This window comes from Phalacrocorax carbo, chromosome 5, assembly GCF_963921805.1.
Source record: "Phalacrocorax carbo chromosome 5, bPhaCar2.1, whole genome shotgun sequence".
NCBI lineage: Eukaryota > Metazoa > Chordata > Aves > Suliformes > Phalacrocoracidae > Phalacrocorax > Phalacrocorax carbo.
This window is the reverse complement of record NC_087517.1, coordinates 11,920,131-11,940,298: the sequence shown is the minus strand read 5'-3', so window position 1 is coordinate 11,940,298 and position 20,168 is coordinate 11,920,131. Positions and strand designations below refer to the sequence as shown.

Genomic DNA, 20,168 nt, shown 5'->3' with positions numbered 1-20,168 from the left:
TCTGGTCTGTTCTGTAGACTTGAATAGTAACATGACTGTTTTGCCTGAGATTACCTGTAAAATGGAGAGCACAGGGTACTTGCGACAGCCTCCTCATCTAACCGCCATGGTTGGTATTTTGCAAAGATCAGAAACACTGTCAGGTGGTGTGGCTGGGTGACAAGAGGTGGGAATGAGGGATTATGCCTAAAGAGCAAAAGGTGGCGAGCAGGAGAGTGGGAACAGCAATAAAGCGTAGAGGCTGAGATGGGGAAAAGAGCAGGGAGTGAGGGCATGTGGAACAGCTCCAAGCAGTGGATGGGAGTCTCTCACAGAGCAGAGGGATGGGCAAAGGCCCACTAGGTCCACAGCCCTCTGGGAGGCTGGCTGTCCCAGAGGGCCAAATGTGTTGTGTTCATCTGAGAGGAGCCTGATGTGAGTAACCCATGGCAAGGGGCCCACTGTGACTTGGTTGTCCAGCTGCAGCTGAAGAGGTATTTGACACCCTCCAAAGATACCAGGGAGCCTGTTGGCTGAGATTCTTTCTCTAGAAATGAGACAGGATAACTTGAAGATGCATTTTGTGCTGCTGTACTAATGTCTTTCACAGAAGAGTAGGAGAAACAGTTGGAATTCTGTCTTTTGGAGTAGTCTCATTGCAAGTAAATTACAGACCATGAGTAATGAATGCATTTGACAGCAGAGCTTTTGATTTTACAACACATTCGTAACACCTTGGAGCACTTAGTACCTTGTTAACCCAATTAGCATACGCTAAAACTGCCAAAGCAATCTGAACAGCTATTAATCACATGCCAAACTGTCCAAGATCATGGTTTGTTATTACTGCAGAGGCAGCCAAGAGTAGATTGGGAAAGAAGCATCTTTAAATGCCTAAATGTACAGACAATTGGTTAAAGCCAAAGAATACTGAATCAGAAATTGATACAATAAAACAAGCCATCATACCAGACTGTCTTGCCTCATAGGCAGTGGAAGAGCTATAGTAGTGTTTAAGTGGAAATCCCTTGTCCTGAAACTATAAAAAGAGCCCTAAATGATTTGTTCTGAGCAATCACTGATAGTACTGTTCCATCCCATAAGCTGTAAAGGTTGTTTCTAGCACATCGCAGAAAAAGGAAGCATTAGCGAAACATGACTGCAGTGTGCAAGCAAATATACGTGCACCTATGCTTGCACTTACGTACCTGTATTGACCAACTTCAGATTATAACCATTGTGAGTCATTTTCAGTCTCTAGGGTTCATGGCTAACATTAAAGTACAGTTCAGCTGTCAGACACAGGTGATCCTTGGCCTCTGTTGCAAGACAGCTTTCAAAGGCGTTAATGTAATGGGAACGTTAGTCCTGTCCAGAAGGAATGGGACACGGGATCTGTGTCACAGATAGGCTGCACAGGCATGTCTGTAAGGGAGTTGCTTTCCAATTTCTGTTCAAGTTCCCATAGCTGAGTCTTATGCTAGAAAAATTGTCTAACCTACAGCAGTCAAAATTGATGTGTTTTCTAATGACATAGTAATGGGTATCTGTGTTCCTGGATGAGATATAAATAATACAAAAGACCCTGTGAAACTTTCAGGAGTTGCATTTGACCTAAAAATGAAAACAGTAAGAGGATGCATAAGTGTCAAATCTTCCCACTTCACCTGTGACTTGATGAAGAGATTGCAATTCCCAAAATATGCTGCCTCTCACTTTTAGTTGATACAACTGAATTGCAGACCTGGTATATTGACTCCAGGAATAACAATGGAGATACAAATAAAGAGCATGGGTTAAAAGTAGATTAAATTCAGTTCATGTAAGTAATGACAGTTAGCACCTGTTTATAGAAAATAAAATTAAACTAGCTTGGTACTTTTTTGTGAGGTTATAATTCAGCTAATAGAGGAAGTAGTGTCTTAGTGATAGAATTCTGTGGGCATTTGGTTTGGGCCACATGGTATTTTTACTAACAAAGCAGAAAAATAGAAAATAAATGTAGCATGTATTAAATGGATTGAAACCTGGCTAGTTGACAGATATAGATATAAATAGATTTATTACAGGGCACGCAAGTTTATAGAGAAATCCTGTAGTTATTTGCCCTTACCCTTGTGATAGGAGAAAGTTTTTAACTTAATTTGCAAAGGAAACAAGGTTTTCTTTCACATTTTCCACATTTGTTTGGGCTCTGCCCTCTAATAACTTTTGTACCCATTGGACAATTTTCAAGCAAATTGACAGAAGCTAATGATCTCAGAAATAATTTCTATGGAGATCAGCATAAGGATAAGGAGAGAGACACAGAAGCTGCTCTAATTAGGAGAAAGGCAGTAGCATGAACACATGTATTTATAGACACACACATTACTAGAGAACCCAGGTGGCTGAGACACCTCATAGATGCTTGACCCTCAGAAACAGCTTCCACTGTAGCTGGAGACTGACCACACAGCCCAGATCTCTGGGGAGGTGGCCTGCACTGGTTCTGCTCCAGGGGGACTACTACTGGGTGAGCAGTCAGGAGCTAAAAGAACAAGCCTGTTGATCCAAATACCTTGATAAGCTTGGCGTAGGTAAACAGGGCAAGTCTTAATATATGCAGATCTCAACGTCATGGAGGGAAGAATATCAGCCATTCTGGTAGGCGCAGGGGTTAGCAACGGTGTGGAGGATACTGGTGATTTTACCAAAGTTGTGTCTTTTGCCTTGCAAGAAATGTGCTAATCCAAACTGCACATTTCTTGCAAAAAATAGCCATTAATTCAAATGCAAGCTTGTACTTGGTCTCATGAAAAGGTGGCGGGCCCTATCCCTGTTCCCAAAACACAGAAGTGATATAGGAGAGCGAAGCGGTCCAAGTTAAATACCGGACAAAAAGCAGAATTGGAGTTAAAACCAAGATCATCTATGTCCTGGGCAGTGGCCTTCTGGTAGGTTATTTTAGCTTCCATATCTGTATTTCCCATCTTTAAGTGGCAAACCAACCTATGTGAACATTAAAAAAGCACCTTCCTTTTATCAAAGTTCATAACAGCTTGGGGCGCTCAGCACTCTTGAGACATAATTATGCTCTGCTCTGTTGCTAACTCTTTAAGATTTTAATTATTTTGAAAACACATCTGTACCAGCATATACAAGAGCAACAGGGTAACAATAACAATAAAGTTGTGTTGTGTTCTTGGGATAAACCCTTTGGTTTGGGGTTTACGATTTATGTGTTCTGGAACTGGATTATTGCCTCATAAAACAATGCAGCAGCCTTTTCTCATTTACTTAGCCATCCATTTTTATTAGGGTGCTCTACACAATGCCTGCAATAATATTATAAAGGTGCAGAAGGTTCATTATTTCACAACAAGCAGCTAGCCAAGACCATTATTATTTTTACAACAGCCAGGCTTGCTATCGAAATAGTTTTGATTATAACCTTTTTTTCCTCCTACCTCTTTCTCTTTTCTCTACCAAAAGCAGAGATGTGCAATTGTTGCTTTTCAGATTGCTTTTTCACTGCCCCACAAACATGTCATTTTCAGTGAAATGGATGGATTATAATGGAAACAGATCAGTGATAATGCATTACTGGCATGCAGCCATCCCCAAGAGAGCTTATAATAATACCCACTCTTCCTAAGCTTTAAAATCTGCAGTTTGGACAGTCTATAGCTCTAATATGGAATCTAGTTCGGAATTTTCCCTGCACTTACAATTCTTTGATGCTCAATTATTGTTAGGGTTCTCCCCTCCCTGTCCCGTTGCCATGACAACTGCATTGCATAAAATCCAGCGCTCAGACAATACAGCCACTGCTTTAGAGAGGGGCTCCAGGCTCATAAAAGTTGAAATTGTTGCTCTAAGAGATTATTGAAGATTAATGACTCTGCTCTGAGCGCTGCAGAGCAAATTTCTGAAAATCATGGTAATTAAATAAAAAATATATACAGGCGATGTGTTCTCTGACTCAGGAGTGTTGACACCTGCCGGAAGTGGTGGAGTTACTGTAAATCTGTAGTAAAAACATCTGTGGGTATTATTCCTGCATATAATTTCTTTATGCTAAATAGCTACGGTGTTTAATTAGCTGTGGTGTTTTTCCTTTGCCTGTTCTCTGGTTGTAAATCGAACATATTGACCAGGGCTTGCCACTGGGGCTGGAGCAGCTTGGCGTGTCGTGGGCTGGCGCTGTGTGCCGTGCTCGTTCAGCCTAATGGCCCCGTCGAGGAGGCCAGTGCTCCGATTCATGCCACCAGCCTGTTGTAACTTTGTGGGCACGTTACTGGTCATAAGGAAGATGAATACAAAGCTGAAAATTGCTTGCGCTGCATCATAAAACAGGACTTGTTTCATGAGCCCATTAAGCACATGCCACTAATGTTAAGCATATGCTGTGGTCTGCTCAATAAGAACAGAGTTAGCACTGGCTTGAGGTTAAGTGTCTGTTTTTAAGTCCTGCGCTGGTTTGAAGGTCTTAAGAGTTGTGAACCTCACTGGGACAATGAATTAAATACACTGATTGTATTTGCAAAACTGTTAGCTCTTTTCATATTCAGTAATAATGTCTTTAATATTACGTGCCACATTAGTTGTAACCAGCTGTCATACAGCAGGGTTTAAAATGATCTTAACGGGAGTCAAAGAAAGTCATTTTGTCTTCCTCAAAGACAATCATACACAGTTGGTTTAGAGTCTGCCTCCCTCCAAAGGTGAGCAGTACTCCTCAGGATAGGCTCCAAAATCACATCTGTTCGACAGCAGTGTATTACAACCTTATGTTACTAAAATCAGAAGAAACATGTACTAGGAAAAGCCTAACTTAGGAAAAAATCTCATGTATTCTAAGGGGATAAAAATATTAACTGAAACCAGATGCATAAAGGCTTGGGCCATCTTTGTTCTCTACAGCAGATCTTTCAAAATCTGTTTCATATTGGGGCTACCTGCTACATAAGATTTCTGTTTGTGCCCATGGAGAAACCTGCAGGTACGAGGAATTAATGCAAAACTCAGAAAGTGTCCACGCTGCCAAGTAAAGAAGAAATATATGCAGTATGAAAGGGAACAATAACTTATTTTGATATCTTAACCTGTTTTTAAATTAGCTGTTTGTATGTTAACTTCCTCAAATGAGAAGCTTAGCCATCTGTTTCAGTTAATTAGTTAGCCTTTGGCTGAAGTTTAATCATTGTAGGAACAAGAGGTAGGGGAATCAGTAGTCCTAGAGGGTTCACAGGTCTATGCCCATGAGATTGAATTTCTAATCAGGCCCCAGTGCTTAAATAAAGGGTGAATTTGCATTGCTGCACAGAGTAAAATCCCTGCTGAGGCCAGCATGGCAGTGAGGCTGGTGGGGACACTCAGCTGTAGTGAAACATATTTTATTGCTCCCTGAAGATTCTTTGGTTTTTGTTTCCACATCCAGGCCATGATCCTCTCTGAGGAGTGCTAGGTTCTCCCTTGATGCAACGAGAATGGTAATGATAATCATAAATAAATTTCGACCTGCAAATTTGCTAACCTGGTGTTCATGGCTGAACTTCTGCTTGCAGTGAGCTGTAGGCCTGGGGTAAACTGTAGCAAAAACCTAAGAAGCGTTCAGGCAGCTGGGCCAGCCTTTTCCATTGGGGTTATTTCATGTCAATTGCTGCAAATTAGACACAAATAAAATTTATAATGTGTGGGTGCCCGTATACAGAAATCTAGCTTCTTCGGTATTTACAGAATATAAGAGAGTCCTCCTTGTTTAAGGTTAGGATGAACATTTCTGTCACATTAGGAAGGCAACCTTATTTCATTATGCAGCTGCTATTTAAACACTGTGAGATCTCTTTTTAATCTTAGGCAAAGTTCAAAATGAGATGTTTTGAACATCTGCTAACTATTATGGACCATGCCTGCTAGTAGAGGTAATAAATTATAGCCAAGAGATTCAAATGTCTTAACAGTGTTTTTGTTCATTGCTTCAAAGTTTGTCCTCTCAGTGTTATCTGTTCTCTTTTTTAGCATGGTAGTCAACATGCCTGCAAAGAAGGTTGTGCTGTGGGTGAGGTGGGTGGGATCGCAGTGGGACGAGGATGACACCCTCTATTTTAAGTTAGGGGAAAAACAACAAACAACTTGGCTTCTCTTTTCCAGAGCAGAGAGAAATCTAAATGAATCACAAAAACGCCCCCTCTTCCAAAAGGGTGCTACGTGCCAAAAACAAGATGGGTGGTTCTGGCAGAATATGGGAGAGAGAGCATTTCAATTTCCTCCAAAGGGAGATAACAGATCAGCTTTCTCATTTGTCATGGAAACCTTTAGTCAACCCAGTAACAATGACGTCAAGGTGGCAGTGGCACAGAGACAGGGTTAGTAGTGTAGCACACACCTGTTGAACTGCCAGAGGGGAAGGTATGTTGGCTTTTACATTTTCCATCCCTGATTCTAAGCAACTTTGGGTGAAGGTTTAGAGAGTGTTATTCAAGTCCCAGGGCAGTTTTTCTGAGCTGTAGCAGATTCATACTGTGAGCAGGTGGTGCTGGAGCTTTCACTCACAAAGAAGTCCAGCTAAGAGGAATTTGCTCAAGTAACGCCATTCTACAAACCCTCCTATTTTGGGTATCCTTTTGGAGAAGATGAGAGCAGGCTTGTGCCTCAAAAGAAGAGCCCCAAATGCCTTCAGTGTGTTTGCTTTGCTTGAAAGTAAAGGTTTTTCTGGTGTTTACCAAAGCAGCTTTTTAGAAACACTTCTATGAAAAGGGAAAACCGAATCTGTGTTTATTATGCCACATCTATAGCTGTAGATGTATAGCAATAAGCTGTAGCCCATTTTTAGAATGATTGTTTTCCTGCCATTTTTTACCATAACACTTTCACGTTTAGTGTTGTTGACTGACTACATTTTCTTTTTGTAAAATGATGTTAGATCACTTTTTCACTTCATTCAGTGTTGCTTTTGTGACTACCTTCCCATTTTAGTAATTAAAAAATGCTTTAACAATTCCTTTAAAAACAAGCTTACTTCTTTTCACAAGAAAAATGGGTTAGTGGGGAAAGCAGTTCATTTCTGCTGGGCTGTTCATGTTTACTAGCAAAATCATAGATGATGTGTTTGCAGAAGACACTGAATCGCTTAAAGATTTGCACTGTGTTGATAGTTGTTGCAGTTTCTGTTACCATGGCTAAAACATGGATTTACATAAGTTGCACTTCTTGTCTATGGTAACACATGATAATTCTAATAAATTAAAGTGTGCCCTTGTTACTGCTAAACAATATGCAAGAAATTAAGTATTTCCTATCATACAGTTTGTAAGAGGAGAAGAAAAACCTATGATATGGATGATGCTTCAGATTATATTGAGTTGCAAAGTGGAATTAAGGCTGAGAAGAAGAATGACATACAGTGATCAGAAAAGGAGAATGGAGTCAACCAATGTAAATTACATTTACTGTACAAATAGAAACCAGCCGATGTAGTGGAGCCAGCAAGCTGTAGAAGTCTTTGCAAGAGAGAACCATCTGGGATTGCAATTTTCCAAATAGCCAATGAATTCAGATAAGTATTCAACTGATAACCCATGGCATCCTAATAGAGATGGATGATGTTAAATGGCTGCCAAGTTTCAAGGAGCTAAAAAAAATAAAACTGAGTGATAAACATTTTGTTTTCTGTAGAAGATGAAATATTCCTTCATATGAAAGAAATAAGGTTTAGCTACATTAGTACTATTGCCATTGTGGTCAGTATGCATAAATACTCTGGAAATATCTATGAAGAACTATAATTCTCTTTGGCTTCAGTTTGGAAAATGTTTACTCCTTTACATTATTTTTTAAGTCCTTACTGGTAATTTCAGCCTGACAGAAAGATATTTTGTGTTATCTAAAGTCTCTGTAGTATCATATACTTTTATTTGGGGACTTTGTGTCTGGAAGACAAGAAAAAGGCTTTACAGGCATTCTTGAAACAAGACTCAGAGTTCTTACTGCCACTGATAAGGAAACTGAGACATCACAAAATGTATGGTCTAGTTTATAGGTGCTCCTTTTGCCTTTGTCATCGATATCTGAGAGACCTGACTGTCGTCTCAATAATGGAGTTGCCATGTGCTCAGTGTAACACAGAGAGAATAAATAGAGACTGGGGAATGGAACCAAGTCTTATTTTTCAGTAACCCACATCCCTCCCTCCAGGCATAAAATAGCATCCCACCCCATACAGATACTGTGAATTATGTGATCAAATTGTCTCACCACATACTTAAATGCTTCTCCATTTTTATGACCTGCTTCTTGTTTTGTCCTGATTGCAAGTACTCACATCAGTCCTGACTCACAAAAGAACACAATTTACAGCTTAAGTCCTGTTGATTTTTACTGAGTTTGTGCATATGTGTGGGTGCTGTCCTGAATTAGACCTACAGCGGGTGTCTTGATGTAGGTCCGTATTCTGTAAGTTCAGGGTGGAGTGTGAAAGAGACATGTTAGGGTACAGAAAGGTCTATTTGCCCCTCTACTTTTCTTTAAGCTTTCTGTGCCAAACTGTCTCTTAAAATCCTGCAGTTTAGGGATTTTTTTTAAAAGGAGATAAATGTTGACAAAAAACATTACCCTGGTGTTTTTCCTTACTCATCTCCTTTTGTTTAAAGTCCATCTAGCTGGAAAGTGGATGGAAAGGCTGTACCGCTCCAGCTGACAGAGCACTCTTCATTTTTTGAGACCAGACTCCAGCAGTTTTTTAAAACTTTCAAGATTTAGCCATTTGGCTGATATTTACTCTATCTAACATTAGGCATTGAAAGCAAGTTTCCTGCAATGCCAGGGAAGGGCCCTGTCTCAGAGGACCGCTGTGTCTCCTGCTCCCCATCCCCAACAGCCACAGCACAGCTCTCAGGGCAACTGTCCCCTCCTGCCCCTGCCCTCCGTGGGGAGCAGCCTGGCTTCCCCAGCAGGAGCAGGGCAGTGGGGCAGGCTGTCCCTAGGGAGCCCACGAGCTTCTCAGCACAGGAGGGGAGAAGGTGGCTTGTTGCTGCAGCTGGACAGCGGCCAAAAACCTCTGTCTGTCAGCTAAGAATGGGCCTGCCTCTGAATACTGTTTCCCTTGAGTTCCTCTGTTTTCTGCTGGGACTTTTCAGACACTCTGCATTTTTCCCATGCCTCAATGGCACATATTATGAACAAAAATACCTTTGATATAGAAAAGAGGTGAATTAATTTATCTGCATCTTGGATCAATCCAAACATTAGTTATGGTACAATACGCAGCAGTGTGGTAAAGAGTCCCTTTTTTGCTGAAGGGGCAGAAAGGGGAATCAGAAAGAAGAGAAGGGAACAGTGCAGGCTGTGATAAGATACGTACATACTCTTAGTAGGTTCACTACTTGCTAGGGCCGTGGGTGTGAACCCTGAGAAGGAAAGATGTTTTACATTGTGTTTTCATAATTTTCTTGCAGAAATTTATCACTGGAAGAGCCACTAGCTCATAATTATAGTGTTATGTGTAGTGATGCAACAGTAAAATCCCTTTTAATCCAGTAAAGGCTGCATTCATTCTCTTTTAGTTCAAGCATGTTTTCCCTCCACTTAGGACTCATTCTGGCAAACAAAGCATTTCAGCAGTTTTTTCTTTAGATTGGGTAGGGGTTAATGGGGTTTGTACAGACAGCTCTGCTACTGTATTGCCTGGGATAGAGGAAATTCCTTACTTATTATTTATCATTATCATTCTTGTCTGAAATGTGCTTGCATTTTATGAAAGGAAACAGTTGCTCATGCCAAAAATCTTACAGCATAGATGAAGAAATAATGAATTAGTGAAATGAAATTTATGACGGGAACAGAATTCTGTTACTGGAAAAGGAGATATTCAGCCAAGGAAGTGTCCTGTTGGCTATTCAGGTTAAGCAAGTGCAATTAATGTAACATTAATACCATACAAACACATGTATGGAGGATAGGCTATGGATGTTAAGAGTAATAATAAGTGGAGTTTAAGAAAAGGTTAATAATTTCTTGCTTTGTTCTAGGGTTCCCCAATATGCAGTTTGGGAAACTCATCTCAAAGTGAATCAAGGTTTTGTATGGGAATCGCTGGGTTTCATTACAAGCGCTGATCAGCACTGGGGGCAGTTTATTGACCTGTTAGTTCCTGCCGCTGGTATTCATCATCATCTTTTGTCTGCCCCCAGGGTCTTGTTTTGTCATCTGTCCTCCGTCTCTGCTGCCCCAGTTCTGCCACAACCCCGTCCTTTTCCCGTGCCTCCCCCCCATAGTTGTCTCTCTCATCTGCAGCTAGGATGCCACGAAATCCCTTGCTATTCCAGCTGAAACAAAGCAAATCAGATCCACTGTCAAACTCTATAGAGTCACAGTCTTTCTGCAATAGGGTTTCTTATACAATTTATCTTTATTTCCCAGTTACTAGCAAAAAACCAAATGTAGCTCCCCTGAGCACGTATCTTTATATCTGCCAATTAAGGATAAGATAGATTTAGCCCAGGATTTTCTAAAGAAACCCCAAGGAAGTAAATGTTCAATTCACGCTGAACCTCACTGATTCCATCCCTCCTCTGTGCCTCTGAAATCCCTAGCAATAGCTCTCTAATTGAGCTGCCCTGAACATATCCTCCACATGGCTTTAGAGACTCACTGAATATAGTAATGACAAACTTTAAGTGTACTTGGATCTCATGCTGAAAATTTTACACTCAGCTACCAATATCTTCTGTTTATCCTCGACACTGTTGCATTTCATGTTGTCAAATACCCTGAGAATGTTTTAAGCTCAGTTCATATCACCTCCCTCTGCATGTGTTGTGTGCGAAAGAGAAATGTGGGTTTGGGGAACAAAAGAACACATGCATGAGCATTCTGGGTAAGCATATAGACATCTGTTTTTGAAAACTGAGGCCTCTGTATTGATTGAACTGAATCTAGCAATAACAGAAATGAACATATTCATCCGGGAACCATTTGCATGTAACAGTGGTTGCACAGGGCAGACTATTTTAACTGAATTGTCTTCAGTGAAAGAAATTAAGCAGGAGCTGGGAATGTGCTTATCAATAGACCTTATTATTCTGCTCATCCTTTAATAAATGGACATAGCAAGTTCTTTCAGGCTTCCCTCAATCTTCTACTTGTTTGTGCTGGACTTCATTGATCCATATTTAGCCCTCCCTGATAATGTGACACGACAGCAAATATAAATGGCAACGTCAAGGAGCATTTCCTTTCAGTTGAAACAAAGCAAGTCAGGTCAACTATCAAACTCTTCAGATTTATACTCTTGTTTGAAATAGAATTTATTACCTTGTTAGAAACTAAAACAAAACACAAAAAAAAAGGTGCATTTTTTGTTATTATAGTTAAAGGAGAATGATTTTATGGGAAGAGTGTCCTCTGGGCATGCTCCAGTCAACTCCTTCAAACAGAGAGGCCAAGAATGATAAAATTCAAAACCTGCAGCTGCTGGTTCCTTTGGGAGTCACGTTACAGTAGTACAAGCAACAGCCTCTCATTTTAAAATGGGAAGTGTACGACTGCAGCCAAAGGCCTTTCGACACTATTTTAGTTAAGCTGATCTGCATAAAGGCTGTTATAATCTCTTGTGCTGCTCAGGTTTTAGGCTATATTTTCATTTCATAATGCTGTTTCTGTGTCCACTGAAAACATCTGCTTAGACGTGCCAGGCTCAATCATGAACCCAGTTACATCACTTGGCAAATGAGGTCACCTCAAGTAAATAGCAGTATTATGGAGAGGAGAATGAAAGCCCCAGGATTTAACTGTTAGGACTCAAGCTGCAACCCATTGTGATGGCTGAAAATTATGCAGCAGTGCTGAAAAGGCTTAGTGGCTGCAGTGTATGATGCAAGCAATAGGGAGGATTCAAACACAAGTAATCATGTCCCTTAAGATCTTTTTTTCCACACTGCCAAACACTGACCAAGGGCTTGGGCATGCAACTGTTGTGCAAACTCTCCTGCTCAGAGTCATCATTGCTTCACATGGAGTTCATCCATGCAGCCTGTTCGTAGCAGCGGGAGTGTATTTTCACATGGTGATTCACTAAGCTGGAGCATATTGTTAAGATGAGACTTTAATATAGCATAGAAGCAAATTACAGGCGTTAGAGAAAACAGCTTGGGAGAGAGGGAGAAGGGTCTGAGGGATTGCCTGGCTGACTCCAACCACTACCAGACTAACTGCAGCCACTTCACCCAAACAAGGTCCAGAGCTTGCATTGCAGCCCCAGTCTCCTAAAGCGTGATTAAAATTTACCAGAAGGATTATTGCTCTCAGCTGATGAAAATTCATGGGCTATATTGTGTGTGATAGAAGTAGGCACTAGACAGCTACTAGGATGTAGTAGCCGTGTGCCCAGCTATGTCCCCAATGTGGTGCTGGGGCAGGGTGATAGCCTCAGCCATCACACATTCATTCAGCCTAAGGCCTGCCTGGCACCCAGCACCGTCTAATAGTCATGATGGTAACATGCCCTGTTTTTTCCAGTATGTAATAAATGCCTTCGAAAATGCCTGCTCTGCAGTGTGACACCTGCAAGGGGAAAAGGGACAGGAAAATGTGTGAGCTGGGCCCAGGTCTTCCTTTGGTATCTTGGAGATGAATGCCACTCATTGTCATCATTCCTCCCGATGCGTTTTCTGTCATCTCAAATCTGCATTTCCCTTTATGTTCTATTAGACCAACCTACTACTGAAAGTCATTAAAAGCAACTTATCCAAATCCACCTTTGAGTTAATTTTGGGCCTAAGGCCCTGATTTATAATAATGGGACCTAGGGACCTACAATAAAAAAAGAAAAATAGCAACTATTAAATCTGTAAAAAGGAAACGACTTGGAAAAGGAGAGGGATGCCGAGCTGGCCTCTCCAGCAATAGCAGAGGGGAGTTGGACTTACAGGACCATATGGCTTAGACATAGTTTGAATAATCTCCTCCAATTAAAAATAAAGCCCGTTTTATATAAAACATCTGTCCTGGGAATTCAACAATTTGGGAAAAAAAAACATCAGGGGATACTTTCAATCCTTCATTTTGGTTTTTGTCCTCTGTTCAGATCCTTACCCATTTTGAGGCACTAATATCCCTGAAGGAGAAGTGTTGTGTTTTCCTGTGATGCTACTAAGCATCAGTGCAGGCTTTTGCATTTCTGGGCTCCCCATCCATGCTGCCCTCAGATATCCAGCCTTCATTGCAAAGGGGTGTGTGTGTTTTAGGAGAGCCCAGAGCACCTGAGGCAGGTCAGCGAAGATCAGCAGAGGGTCTGCAGTGAAGGGGCAGTGCTGGAGCTGGGCTGAGACACAGGAAGGCAGATCCTCCCATCAGCCCTGTGCACTGCTCTCATAACAGTGCTGGGAGCTGGGCATGGCTGTCCACTGGGGAGGATATCTATCCCATGTAATCAGGCTCATATGTCTCTAAAACACAGTGGTACTTAGCCACTAAATCCTGATCCCTGCATGCTAGCTAAGAGAGCACAAGATCATTCCTTTTCTGCCTTTGCACACTCACTTCTTACAGCAGGACCATAACGGGAAAACATAGCTTTGAAGCAATCTACAACTGCTTGTCTTGGAAATGTCTGATTTTTATTTGACAAGGGGAGGGAGATCTGTTGCAGGTATTTTTTGAAATTATATTGCTTTTCATAACTTCATTAAAAGTGTAACTGTGCAGACAGCAACATACCTATCTAAAATAATTATGTAGATTATAAAGGAAATATAATCTGGGGATATGTGTATTGAGCAAATATGATCCAGAGCACAAACCAAGATTCACTTTGTTCTGAAGCATCTCTAGGGTGATCTTATTGTGTTTTTCCTCTGAATATCATTTGCTTCCTTCTCAAGAGGACATTAGTCTGAGGTCTCACCTCTGGTGGTTGCGAGCCATTGTTCCTAGTTCTTCAGGTAACTATTTTTATTTCAGTGTGATTTAAAAGCAGAGATGGCTAATCAGGGACCTGTAGGTCCTAATCATTCCCTGACGTTGACATCAGGGAAGCTTTAGGTTCTCTGCTGACAAATAGTGGGGGTCATACTCAGCTGGAAACACTGTCTGAGGAGGGGAACAGGGCTGCTGGAACATGGTTTGACTCCTCCCTTCTCAAAACTCTGGCAAGGGCAGAACATCCCAGTTAGATAAACACAGATGTGCACAGCACCCACCCTTTGCCCTTGCAAAGTGTGCTCTTGTCCCTTGTGTTTCTAAAGCTTCTGTTGGACTTGAATTCTCCTTCTCAAATGGTACCAGGTATGTGTTGCAGACAACTGGGTTTCTAGTTTAAACTCATCAGCTGTGTAGACCTTTTACTGTGCACGCTTTGCCTGTGTTCTTTGTACCTGGGGATGTTTCACAAAGTTCCTGGCCAGAATACATGATGAGATTTTGTGTACTTGCTAGCAGAGTCTTGGGAATTGATGTCTGATGAATCATCTGTTGACTGGAACCCTTGACCTCCTGGGCCAAGATTGTCTGCTTTGCTCAGACTGTGCTGGACATATGAAAGAAAGCAACTAGTCAGCACTCCCTGATTTCAGTCTATCCTTGTGCTTTTATTAACCCTGGGTGAGTTTAAAAGATCTTGTGGCTCTGAATTATGGCAGGTGGGGGATTACCTTGGAGGGTTTCAGCCATCTGCCTTTCTCACCTTTTGCAACACTGGTAGCAAAGAGGTTTGAAGCCAGTTGTGCTGGCTCTGTGTTGCTGAGGAAACACAGATTATATCTGCTCCATTTTGTTCTTCTCCAGGGAAGGGAAAGGAATGGAATTTGGATACCAGCTCTCTGAGCCAAATGCCATGAGAAAACCTTCAGTCTTATAAGATCAAACATAGACTGATGCTCTGGTTCAATTTGTTGAGTGAAACAAAGTGAGTCTGGTCATCTTTATATTCAAAAGCATTTTTTATAGTTGGACATGCTGTTTAATTTGGGTCGACTTTAGTCTTACTTTCTGGAAAAAAGGCTCCAGAAATAATTCAGACAGCTCCATTCAAGCTGTTCTGCAGATGTCAGCATATGACGGAGTCCAAAATCCAGCACAATCAGGATATGGTTGTCTAGTAGGAACTCCAGCAAGAGATGCTGGACAGGAAAGGTATGTGCTATTTGAGACCATAACACCAGATTTCCTTTCTGTTAGCATATTTATACGTCCCACGTGCCATCTCTGTCTCTTCTTCCTGCTGTGGAATAACTTACTATGTCTTGATTTATAGAATGCTGCACACCCAGATGTCTCCGCTGTTATCTTCTCGCTGAGAGGAGTGAAGTTGGTACATTTGGGCTACAGGGCTGTCACTGTAATCCCAGTCGTGTTTAACTAATTGCTTAAAGAGACCTCCTGGTGAAACTCAGGCAGTGTTCCTTTTTCTTTGGTCAGGCAAAACAGAAAGGGTGGGAACCACCAACTCCGTCTTAATGGAAGATGGATAGAGGGGCCTGAGGACCAAGAAAGACTCAGAGATGAGCCAAGTATTCTCCACTGAATTTCCTATTCTGAACTCTATGTGGAGAAATTCTGCTGACAGTATATAGGTTATCTCTGGTTCAGCTCAGAGCTGCTGAAATACAGTCCATCCCCATAGAAACACCTCCATACCGATGCAACGAAGCATTCACCAGAATTGCCAGAGCTCTCAGCTCAGCATCCTTTAGAGCTGTAGAGGCTTTAGAGGGAGGAATGTGGGTGACTCAGTGTTCACACTCCAAACGGAGCCTGTTATAAAGTAAGAAAATGAAAGCAATTGTCTAGTACTGAAATTCCTCAAAGGCTGCATCTGAATTTGATCTCCCTCTGTAACCTCCTAGTAAAAAGAAAATCTCTACAAAATTACAGAAATTGTCACAAAGAACTCCGCGGGGGATGAGACTTCTCATACCTGCCCCCCCAGCTAGAGCGACAGCTCCTGGATCTATTTCAGTGAAGACAGAAACAACATTTAAGTGGTGTTATTCACTTTTTTTAGTCTCTTGATAAGAATGCAAATGCCATTTTTGCTCCCACTGCCTCTTTCACTCTCTCGAAATAAGCTGTTTATGGGGACTGAATGCTTCTGTCCAAAACTGGCTGTCATCCAATACCAGAGGGGCAGAAAGCCTAAGAGCAACAGAGAAGTAGCAATTTATATTAAGACACAGTGCCACACCACACAGAATGCTTTGTTTAAACTAGCAGAGTTCTGTGTCCTATTGAATATATGTAAATAACCAGCTAGCGTGGATTTCTACAACAATGTTAGCATATTTCAAAATACTTAAATACTTGGAGCACCTCTTCGGACACTGGTAGATTCATTATCCATTGCTGATTCTTTGACTGAAAATACAGATGTTGGCTTGAGATTCGTACTGTGGAGTAAACAACTTCTTACATACCTGAAGTGTATTGGGTTTTACCTACAACTGCAGATCCTGTGCACTGCTGATTCTGCTTCTGGATATGATTTTATGACTGAAAAGCACACTGAAGGGGAAATTGCAGCATTTTAGGAGGAGAAAAAGGAGATAAATATGAACAAATGATACGGCAATTTTAATAACAGTACACTGGATAATTTAGTATACTGAGTTGTGCTGGGTTCTTTACATTATATTGGGCTGGGTTCTTTACATTATAATCTATTTTTAAAAAGCTTAATATTGCATGAGAGGATACTTGTGTGTTACGTACTGACAGAGCATCTTTGGCAGTCACGAGTCCTTAGGCCAGACAAATGACAGTCTATAGGCTTTTGCAAAGGTATGGCAGCTTAAGCTTACTGTGTTTCCAGGCAGTGTGATGCTCAAAAGGAGTTGATTCAAAGGTGAGAGATGGGTGTAATGTGCTGACAATTATTCTCCTGTTCTGTGTTACTACTCAGTTGTGAGAAGGGTCTGACCAAACTATAGGCATATTTGGAAATGGGGAACCCCAGGTATAACTGATCTGTGTTCTTCACTTGGCAGTGAGTGACAATGACTGGCAATGAGATTGCCCGAGCTGTAGTTGCTCCTCAGCATTCAGCCCAGGATTGAAATACAGCACTGAGTCAAAGGAACCACTCAGGTACATGCAGCGTCTTCCCCGGGGCTGGCTGGGAGGAGAGCACAGCATCAAAACCCTGGCTGTCCAGCTCACAGGGTCTCCCATGAGCATCAAACGTAAAACAGGTAGCTAGGTCATCTTGGTTATGTGTCCTCACATTTCACAGACCCCCATGTGGTTCACAAGCCTCTAACAAACTTAAAACCTAATCACAAAAGCCATAAAACCTTAATTATGTCACTGTGCCGCAGGAGGGAAGAACAAGCATACCAATATTTTGCACCCTTTTCTGGGGCAGCTGGTACTTACTCACTCACACTGATACCACAGTATCACTATTATCGGTTCTCTGCCTCTCAGAGCTTGAGTTTGTCTTTTAGAGCCAGCGTGAGACCCATTGTGATTTGCAGGATAAAACATTTAGTTACGCATTTCAGAAGTGCCTGAGGAATCCTTCTCCAGACACCCATTTCCCAAATCCCTGCTCACCCTGTTGAAGAGCTATTCATTCCCACTTCTTTTTTCAACTGGAGTGGATTTAGTACTAGTTAAGATCTATTTTAGAGGGAAGGAAGGACAGCCTGTGACCTGATAGGTCTTTCCCATCTGCAGTATGATGATAAATATGCCTGTGGTGTTCAGCCTTGCTTCCTCTGGCTGCTGCTTTGTGGCTGGAAACTAAACAGATACAGCAGTGGCCGTGCACACAAGATGTGATTTAGGGAAGACCATCTCATGGTAATCCTGCACTGACTGGTCCCTGGAGCTGAGCAGGCTCCTGCGCTTGGAGCACACTGGATGCTCCTGCAGCAGGATGTGTCCATGCCTGGGATCATTTTGGTGGCTTGCACTTCATCCTCGCAGAGCTGGCGGGCACTCAGTTGTGTGTTCCCAGAAGCAAAACAGCTCATGTAAGTCATGACAATACTCATTCACCAGAGTCAGTGTCTGACATCAACTGCTCAGAAGTTAGTGAGCAACGTCCTGTGGTAGAGAGGGGAGTTTTCAATTGGTGTATGGCTGTGTCCCTGCCTGAACTGGTGACATCAGGCAAGGCTCTTTTCTAGCTCAGGTTTGATCTGTTTTAGAACATCATGATGCAAACACTTACACACAGAATGCACAATGATGCTTTCTAGCCCAGGCACAAGTGAACGCAGAGGATGGGAGATGGTTTGCTGGTGGCAGGCAGCATGAAGACAGTCTGGGGCTCCTGATAGCTGCTTTCAGGACATACGGCACGTTTGCTCTGGACTGCTTGGGGCCCTCTTGCTTTCTCATTGTATTTTGCTGTTTGCTTGTGCCACTTGCTTTTCTTCCTGATTTTAAGGCTATTGCTTCCTGCATAATTCATTAGATTTGTCCGTGCGTCAGATCTTTCAGTTATGCCTTGTGCTCTGCAAAGGCGTGTTGCATTGTTGTTTTTATTTTAATGTCTCTCACCAATCTTTTTGTACCATACACAGGTTACACTGCTGTCTGGGTTTTAAATATAACCAGTCAGTGGCTTTAATGGTGTTTTCAATCACAGGAATAATAAAAGTGAACATAATATGTTAAAATATTAAGTCATTTACCTGTAAAGTTCAACCTTAAGGGCATTCTCTATTTTCTTTCTCTTTCCAAACCAAATGCAAGATGTGTGAGAAACCAGCAGCCCATCTGTATTCCAATTTGCATGCTCCAAGGTAGAGAGAAGCATGATGTACTTCTCTGAGATTGGAAAATTACTCTCTAAAATCAAATTAAGTAACTAATAGCTTGAGGGGTCACTTCATAGGTGAAAGGATTTCTGTCATTGGGAATCACATGTATTTGCATTATTCCTCAGTGGCTTACAATCTGTATATGTATTTGTATAATATAAGCTTTCTAGAGCCATTACTTTGCTGTGGGTTAATTTGGTAAGTAAATGCTCTTTGTGGTGTGGTGGTATATAAGACACTGAACAGGCATGGTAAGCACTTGGAAGTCCTTGGCAAAAGGAAGGATTTCCTTTTCTGTTCTTTGTGGCCAGCACCTAACAATGATACGTGGGCTCCACACCTGAGCTGACTGCTTAAACCTACCACCTGCACCTGTAAAAGGGAACCTACTTAATTCCTCCTGCCAAAGAGGGAGTCTTTCTCTGAAAATGTATTATTTTAGCACCAGCTCCTCCAGCAGTGAGTTGGAACATGGAGAAGCCCTGGCCCATGTTTCCATCCAGAGGACACTAGAGGAACAGGTGATAAAAATTCATACGGTTTCCAGGGAGCAGGGGGAAGGTAGCTCCCCCCTCACACATCAAAAGTAGGCTTCTAAAGCTGGTGGGGGGAGAATATCTCCCCTGCTGAGGAAGATGTTGATCACACCAGGTGCGGAGCAGCTCCTAGAGGGGATGATTACTTCCAGTTCTCAGTATATTAAACAGCTATTTTTAATGAATCAGAGAAAACAGGATCTCAGGGCAAGATGGTACCTGAGGGTCATGGAGCACACCTGCCACCCCTGGGATAATGTTTACAGGTGTTTCCCTAATTGAAGCATCTGTTTGTATCACAGATGTTCAGTTATTTGAGGAGGGATTGCCAAAGGCCTGCGCTAGACTGATTTTAGGTTAGCTGCCCCTTAGGCTGCTGTGTGGAGGGCAGTGTTGCAGGTGGGGAGTGAGGAGCTGCTTAGGGCAGCACTTCATACGCTGATGCTCCCTGGAAATTACCTTGTTAGTCCCAAACTTTCCCAAGTGCTGTTTTCACCAAGCCTTTTTCCCTGGGATATTTCAGGGCTGTTTCGCCCTTCCTTTTTAAGCAATAAAAAGGACTTATTTTTCAAAAATCAACCCATACTATCTGAAGAAATTTTTTTAATATTCTAGAACGTCCTCTGCCCATATAATTCGAAACGATGGGCCTTGGGATCCTGTCTGAACCAGCTTCCTCATGCCTAGACATCATGCTTAAATAAGCACTTTGAAGATAAGCGAGAGTTAATTCTTTACAGCAAATTAGCTTGCTGTGGGATGGCAAACACGGACACCTAGTGGCACTCGAGTGCAGGGCATGTAGATGCTTCAGATTTATCTCTGGAAGAGTAGATACAGCAGAGTGTTTGTTCACATGTTTTCTCTTAAAATAAGGAGAGATTTGATTATTTTCAGAGAAAGTATC

The 20,168-nt window shown here is 41.9% G+C and overlaps 1 protein-coding gene across 8 annotated transcripts in view; it reads left to right on the top strand.

Moving 5' to 3' along the window:
* The window catches only part of KALRN (kalirin RhoGEF kinase), a 525,469-nt gene that overhangs the window by 400,542 nt on the left and 104,759 nt on the right, over positions 1 to 20,168 (top strand). The gene's annotated exons all lie outside the window — the stretch shown is intronic.